Source organism: Elephantulus edwardii, unplaced genomic scaffold (genome assembly GCF_000299155.1).
Source record: "Elephantulus edwardii isolate Elephantulus edwardi_28Jun2011 unplaced genomic scaffold, EleEdw1.0 scaffold00016, whole genome shotgun sequence".
Classification (NCBI taxonomy): Eukaryota; Metazoa; Chordata; class Mammalia; order Macroscelidea; family Macroscelididae; genus Elephantulus; species Elephantulus edwardii.
In genome coordinates, this window is record NW_006399766.1 from 18,818,853 (window position 1) to 18,826,297 (window position 7,445).

Genomic DNA, 7,445 nt, shown 5'->3' on the forward strand with positions numbered 1-7,445 from the left:
GATTGTGTATTAGGGAAGGAGTGTTACTTTTACTTTTGAAAGAGAGGAGCGAACTGGGGAGGGGAGGGCTTGGGTGGGTAGAGAAGTGCAGCAATGAATGAATGGAAATCCAAAATCTCTGTAAAATGCTCATTAAAATTATTAAAAAAAATAAAGCTTAAGAAGGAAAACAAAACAAAAGCCCTCGCAGGGGCTTTTGATGTTTGCTAAACTTGGAGACTTTATCGGATACAGATCGGTGAGCAGTGGTTCTCAAGCTTGCCTACGTATTAGATTCAAGTCACCTAGGCCTTACCTCATACAGATAAGATCCTAATATCTTTGGAGGTGGGGGCGGTGCATCCAGACATCGCTGGTTGCTCTGCCTTCCCAGATGCAGCCAAACTGTGGGCTTAAGGGAGAGGAGGGTGCCAAAGCACCTGCCATTCTCCAGTGGCAACAACAAGCCTTAGAGACAGGGAGTAAGTTGAGCCAGAGTGGAGTATGAGAGAAAATGAGAAGTGGGTTAAGCATTTGGTTGTATGGCCTTGAATTTCCTACTAAGGTTTTTGGATTAAAAACAGTCCTCAATTTACAACATACTCATGCTTCAACGACCAGTGCTCACAATATCTTGTAGTTGCAAAGCATATTATGCAAATGTTCTCATTTTCATGCCCTCCCCCAAAGACAGATGCTGATCATAACAGGCAATAATAATGAAAACTTTATTTTTAAAGGTATTCAATTTACATTGTAATCTATTTACAGTGCGTTGTTGGAGTGGAACCCCATTATAAAGTGGACACTGCCTGTACAGTAGGGAGCTCGTGTGGCTCAGTGTTAAGGAATTGTACTGCCAACGCACAGGTACACAGTTCAAACCTGCTAGCTGCTCTGTGGGAGAAAGATGGGCAGTCTCTTCCCATGCAGTTTACTGCCTCTAAAATCCCACTGGAAGGTCAGCTGTGAGTTGGTTCCAACTTGACAGAACCTCATAACAACCAACGTGTAGAGTGGAGAAAGCTTTTAGAGATAGCATGTGATACATTCAGTAGCCAAAGATTATTCTGGCAGCTGTATAAAGAAGAAAGCATGTCTATAATTAGAGAGTCTGATAATGTAGTCTAGTTATGAAGTCATGGGCTGAATTAAGGTTGGAGAAATGACAGAACAAGGAAGGAAAAGCGTGAGAGATATTTTTCAGAAAAATAATGGGCTGGGCCTGGTGACTGGGTGTGGGGGTGATGGCAGTGTTGGAATGGATATCTTTGGCTCAGGACTTTTCTGAAGGTTTCTGGGAGGGCCTGGGCTCTCTAGTTGCATCTCTCAGAAATGTCATGTTTTATTGATATGCTACTCATCCTTTGTCGGCAATGATTAGCTTCTGGGGGAGTTTTGGAATTATTAAGAGAGATAAAAATACAGAAATGTAGTCATCTAGAAAGCTACCCTTGGTTATCATGATGAATAAATATTCTGTCTTTCTTAACAAACAAAAAATGCTTGGAGTTATGGGAAACTTGTGAACTTGGCAATGGCAAATTTGAGACTCTCAGGCAACTGAGTGAATTTTTATTTTATCATGTGTTTTATTTGGGAGCGGCTACAATTAGTCATTGAAAATCCATCAATCTCCCTGTTTTAAAAACAAAACAAAAATGTCATTGAACATTAGGGCAAAGAGCAAAAACTGCAAGGTTTTACCTTTTGTAAAACCAAAGCATTCGCCACTTCATTTGTCTGACTGGATTTTGACATTTTTTTTTTGTTTGTTTTTTTTTGCTTTTGCTTTGCACCTTGTTCCTGTTTCTTTCTGGTGCCTGATAATTTATTTTCCTCTGTTGTTCTTTTTTCAATTTTTTTCTCTGTTCTATTTTTAATGCCTTTTAATTCATAAGTATTCTTAATGTTTTAATGACCCAGTCAAAATAAACCAGTCTATTTTTGTTTCATGTCCTCCTTTTATGACCAATTTAAAAATTTATTTCAAGAAAGAACCTATCTGCAACAATGAATGAATGGAAATCCAAAGTCTCTGTAAGTTTTCATTGAAATTAATGAGAAATTAAAACGAAATAAAGAATTTATCCAAAAACTGCCTTGGTGTTTATTTGGGGCATGGTAAGGGCCACAGTTTCATTCTCTTTGGATCCAAAATCAATGCCCAAGGAAGTGATAGTTGTTCATTGCGGCTGAGTAAGAGTCAACTCATAGATGATCCTCCAGTAGGTTTTTAGAGGCTGTAAATTATATGGGAGGAAATGGTCCATCTTTCCCCTTTGGAGCAGATGGTGGACTTGAACTCCACACCTTTGGGTTGGCAGCACAACTCTTTATCATTTAAGCTATGAGAATTCCCTAAGGAAGCAGAAGTTGTTGTTAGTTGTTGTTTAGTCATATGACGCATAGTGACCCTGTGAACAACCAACCCGAACACTGTGCCATGCTCACAACCTCTTAACAATACTAAAGCCATTGTCGAGGTCATCATGTTTACCTACCTGGTTGACGGTCTTCCTACCTCTCCTTCACCACCCTTCCACCTTTCCAAGCACGATGACCCTTTCCAAGGAATAACCTTTTTTTTGCATGTCCAAAGTATGCAAGACAAAGCTTTGTTATCCTTGCCTCTAAGGAACACTCTGGCTGCACCTTCTCCAAAACATAATTGCTTGTTGTTTAGGCCGCCCATGGGATGTTCAGCACTCTGCTCCAACACCACACTTCAAAGGCATCACTTTCTGTCATCCTTAGTTGTTGTTGTTATGTGCCGTCGAGTCATGTGTCATCCTTAATAGTCAACACAGAACAATGGGCTTGAACATAGCAGGGTTTCGTTTTGTGGTCCATGGGGGTCATTGTGAGTCAGAAATGAGTTGAGAGCACCTAACACCAACAGGAGATGTGTTACGTACTCTTCCATTTTTGTAAGTATGTATGTTGTGCCATACTCAAAAGGAAAACCACTTTTTTTATGTAATTTAAGTTTGGAAACATGTAAAAACATATTCATTATTGTTTTTTAAAGGAGTCTGTATATTCCCATGAGAAGCTAAAATGGCTCACTACTCCAGCTTTGGTAAAAGAAGCAAACAATCAAGATCTACGCATTCTTCAGTTTTCTGAAGGAGCTGCAGAAAGCTGAGGGAAAGTCTAGACTAATCACAATTTAAAATCTGTAGTATATCTAGTGGATTCCTTCTAAAAATATAACCAGTCTTCCCATCAAATGGATAAAAATAGTCTGCCTCCTTGTGTAGAGTGAATCGTCTTCCAGATTGAGTATAGAGTATACCAGACAAACTTTCCTGAGTGTATATCCTTAATTAGTAGGTTAGTTGGAACAGGTGAGTGCGGTTTTTATTTTAGCCTTATTTTAGTGCAGGAAAAAGCTCAAGCCTTTTCAGTGATTTAAAAGTGGTATGTGCAAGATGTGTATGTAGAGGAGCAGGGAGTCATGGAGAGACCAGCAAGTCTAGAATGCAAGAAGTGTGGGCTCCTGAACTTGCAGCTGATACCCATTTGTTCCTAACCACAGATGAGTAGGGATGAAGTTGACCAGAACCCAACAAGATGAAAAGATGATCCTTGCTGTGAGCTAGAGTCGGTTGCTACAACCTGATGGCTTGCTTTATGGATGCAGATGCTCAAAATTGCCAAGTTGAACAGATGATTCTTCAGCAAAAAGACATGCTTATTCTCTCACAGTACTGGTTTGATAGGGATGGTCCAATCAGAAATTGGCTTTCTTTTTTAAAATTTAATTTTGTTAATTTTAATGAACTCTATTTTGGATTTCCATTCATTCATTGTTGCACCTTTCTCCCTGCCCAGCCCTTCCCCCCCATACACTCTTCTCTTGAAAAGTAAAAGAAAAATTCTTCGATTATTTTACAATCCCTCTGCCCAAGTCCGCTCCACTATGCAGCCTGCGTTCTGGACTCCTGTCATGACAATAATATCTAATCACATATCCCTTTTAAACAGTTTTCACCCTCCTCTGTTTCAATGCAGTATACTTTATTTATCCCATCTCTCTCAGTCTCTCTCCAACCCCGAGGTCAGTCCTGTTTTACAACAGTGGCACCATACAGTATTTGTCCTTTTGTGACTGAGATACTTCACTCAGCATAATGTCCTGTAGGGTCACCCCTTTTGAATAATATTGCATGAGTTCTTTGTTTTTCAATGCAGCGTAGTATTCCATTGTGTGACTATACCACAGCTTCTCTATCCATTTGTTTGTTGATGGGGAAATTAGCTTTCTAAAAAGGAAGATAGTAGGGCAAGAGGGATGAAGTAGTTGACTTACACACTTCCACGAAGGTAATTATCAGTTAGATGATGGTAACGGGCGGGAGAACCCCACAATATACATGAATGAAATGTAATGTAAATTTAACTAATTATACAAATTTTAAAAAGCTGCTATGGGGACAGTGTGAAGGTGATTATGAGGAAGAATTCACCACAAGTAGGAAAGGAGCTCTGGCTGTGTAGTGTGTTACATGTTGTGCTGCTGCTAACTGAACAGTCAGTGGTTGAAATCCACCAGCAACTCTGAGGGAGAAAGATGGACAGTCTCTTCCCATAACTATTTATAGCCCTGGGGAAACCAGTGGAGGGTCAAGATTTCAGAGGCAGTTAAATCACACAGAAGTAGATTGCCCATCCTTCTTCCAGGGAGTAGCTGGTGGAGTCGAACCATATGCCTTTGGGTTCATGGAATAGAAAATATTGTGTCTACTTAAGTACAGATAAGGAGTCCTGGTGGCTTAGAGCTTTATGTGTTGGAATGCTAGTAGGGAGGTCGGCAGTTCAAACTCACCAGCCACTCTGTAGGAAAACGATGAGGCAGTCTCTTCCGAGGAAAGATTTATAGGCTTCGAAACCTGAAGCAGGGTCACGAAGAGTTGGAGTAAACTAGAGTGTGGTGGAGTTGGTTTGTGGTTAAGAAGGGGACTGACTAGATAGAAGGTATTCATTTGAATTCACCTGCTTTCAGACATTCAAATTGGCCGCCTCTTGCTAGAATTTTTTATGTAGCAAGCAAGGACTCAGCTCCTATAGTCAAAAGACTTGTCCAATTTAAGTTGGAAAAGGTTGTCTTCAACAATAAGATCATCATTAAGATCTCTTAGCAGCCAAACCCCATAAACTATTGACTTCATGTAATAGCTTTTTGTTTGGAGAACATGAATTTTTTTTAATCGGGAACTTCCGTTTGCTGACCAGCCTGTGAGCAGGTGGGTTACAAGCTTTGTCACAATCCTGAGTTTGTGTCTACCTCCTGGGTGCCAGGCCCTGTTCCAGGTGAGGGGCTTGAGCAGCAAATAAAATGAAGGAGGGGGCCTGTTCTCAAGGGGCAGGCTTTTCTCTCCTCAAATTCCCTTTGCTTACGTACATTACACAGTTTATGTCAATGTGCATTTGCTGTGAGTGGAAGGATTTCACATTTAGGGGAGAATCTGTTTGCTCTCCCCTACTTCCTTAATCCCAGCCTGTCCTTTCAGCGGAATGGAGTGAGGGTGGGGGTGGGACAACTATGGGGGGAGGCCAGTTTGTATCAGTGATGGGAAAGCACAGGGCACACCTGCTTCCTAGTGATGCAGAACCATCTGCACCAGCCTGCATCCTAATCCTGTTGTTGATTGGAGATAACTTCAGCGGTCACCCAGCACCTTGTCTCCATGGTAACACCTCTAAATATTCCTCTGGTGACTTGTGCACTACATTCTGTTTGGATCTGAGCCCTCCCGTGGCAAAATATTCTAAAGATGTTAAAACAGGAAAAAAGAGAGACTCGACTAATAAATCTATTCTAAACGACTGAGTCATTTGTTTTGATTACCCGGGTGATTGCCAAATGTTAATTTAAAACAGAAATAGGCCATGAGCTCACTCCCCTAACAATGCTGAGTGTTTGAGTTAATACAGGCTGATAATGAGGGAGCCAGTGCTAATGTTATACGATAAACAGACATTTGGAGAAATATGCAGAACATCTTGGCAGTTCTCCTTCACTTTAAGGGTTGTAAATACAAAATTGAACGTGTTACCATGAGACATTTCAAAGGAAGTTGGTTGTTTGGGTTTTTTTTTTGTTGTTTTTTTTAAAATATTATTGTTTCTAACTTTTCTTCTGAAAAGGTAACTTCGCCTCTTGTTTTTTCCCCTAACATAGACCCATTGGAAGTTGCTCTCAACAACTGCGTCCAGCTCTGCTGAATACATTGAGCATAAGGTAAGGTTGACTAATTGCCACAAATTCCTAGGCTGTTTCCCAACCTTTCAGTTTGCGATAGTAGGGTGGGCATTGTGCGAAGGGCTTTATTTGGGTTGGTTGGAATCAGTCCAGCCAGCAGCACTGTGTAACCCTAAGTATTAGCTCTCTGGAATGCCATTTTCAGGGAAAGTCTCACTTGTCTTTTATTTGGGAGGGGGGGCATAAAAAGGCAGTGTGCTCAGCACCACAGAACTGTTGGGCCAGGGTGTATTAAAAAAAATACAGATCTGCTTATGTCACAAAGTGAGCAGTAGGGCGCAGGAAAGCTGCATATAGCAGATACTGGGATGTGAGGGAAGCGTCCTGCTGACAGCTGTGATTGACTGGTGTGAGAGAGGCACTAACGGACCCCTACAAAATCTGGTGGCAGAAAGCTGCAGTGCTTCCACTGGGTGATGGTAACATGGGCCAGCATTCCTGTTTTCTGATCTAAAGTTCAGCATAGCTCTCCTGCACTGGTGTGGGCAGGCAGCTTGACCAAACCCTTCTTTTGGCCTTACCGAACCTGAGCTAGGCATCCTTGGTCCCCTTCATTCACCCGTGGTGACCACAGATGGGCCTAGGTGCCTCTTTTGGAGAATCAGGACGTTCACTTTGGAAAATAAGGAAACGCACCCTGAGAAAATTAGCAAAGGCTTTGATTGCAACAGCCCAGGTGTGTTTACCAGCAAAGATGTACTGTTTACCTGCACGACGATCCTGTTGCTGCAGAGTGCATTCCGACTCATAGTGACCCCTACAGGACAGAGCAGAACTGCCCATGGGAATTCTGAGGTGGTCATCTTGCCTTGACTAAGACAGATGACACATTTTCTTCCCCCCCCCCAGAGGAGCTGACGGGCATGTGGGTTTCAGTGGCCGACCCTTCAGTTCGTAGCCGAGTGCTTAACTACTGCACCACCAGGGCTCCCTGCCAGCATTGTCATAGAATTGGAAGAGATCCATAGCTGACCCTCCACTGGGTTTTCAGAGGCAGTTCATTGCACGGGAGGAGACTGCCCATCCTCTCCTGTTAGGCTGGAAACCCATAACGGTCAGGACAGGTTCATCTGTCAGAAGCTTGAGTTTGCCTTAGATTCCACTCTGAAATCACTCCCCTCCCTCCACCTACCCTCTCCCGCCCAATTGAGGGTGGTGTTATTTGTTGTCCAATTCACTTTGCCTCCTGGCAACCCCA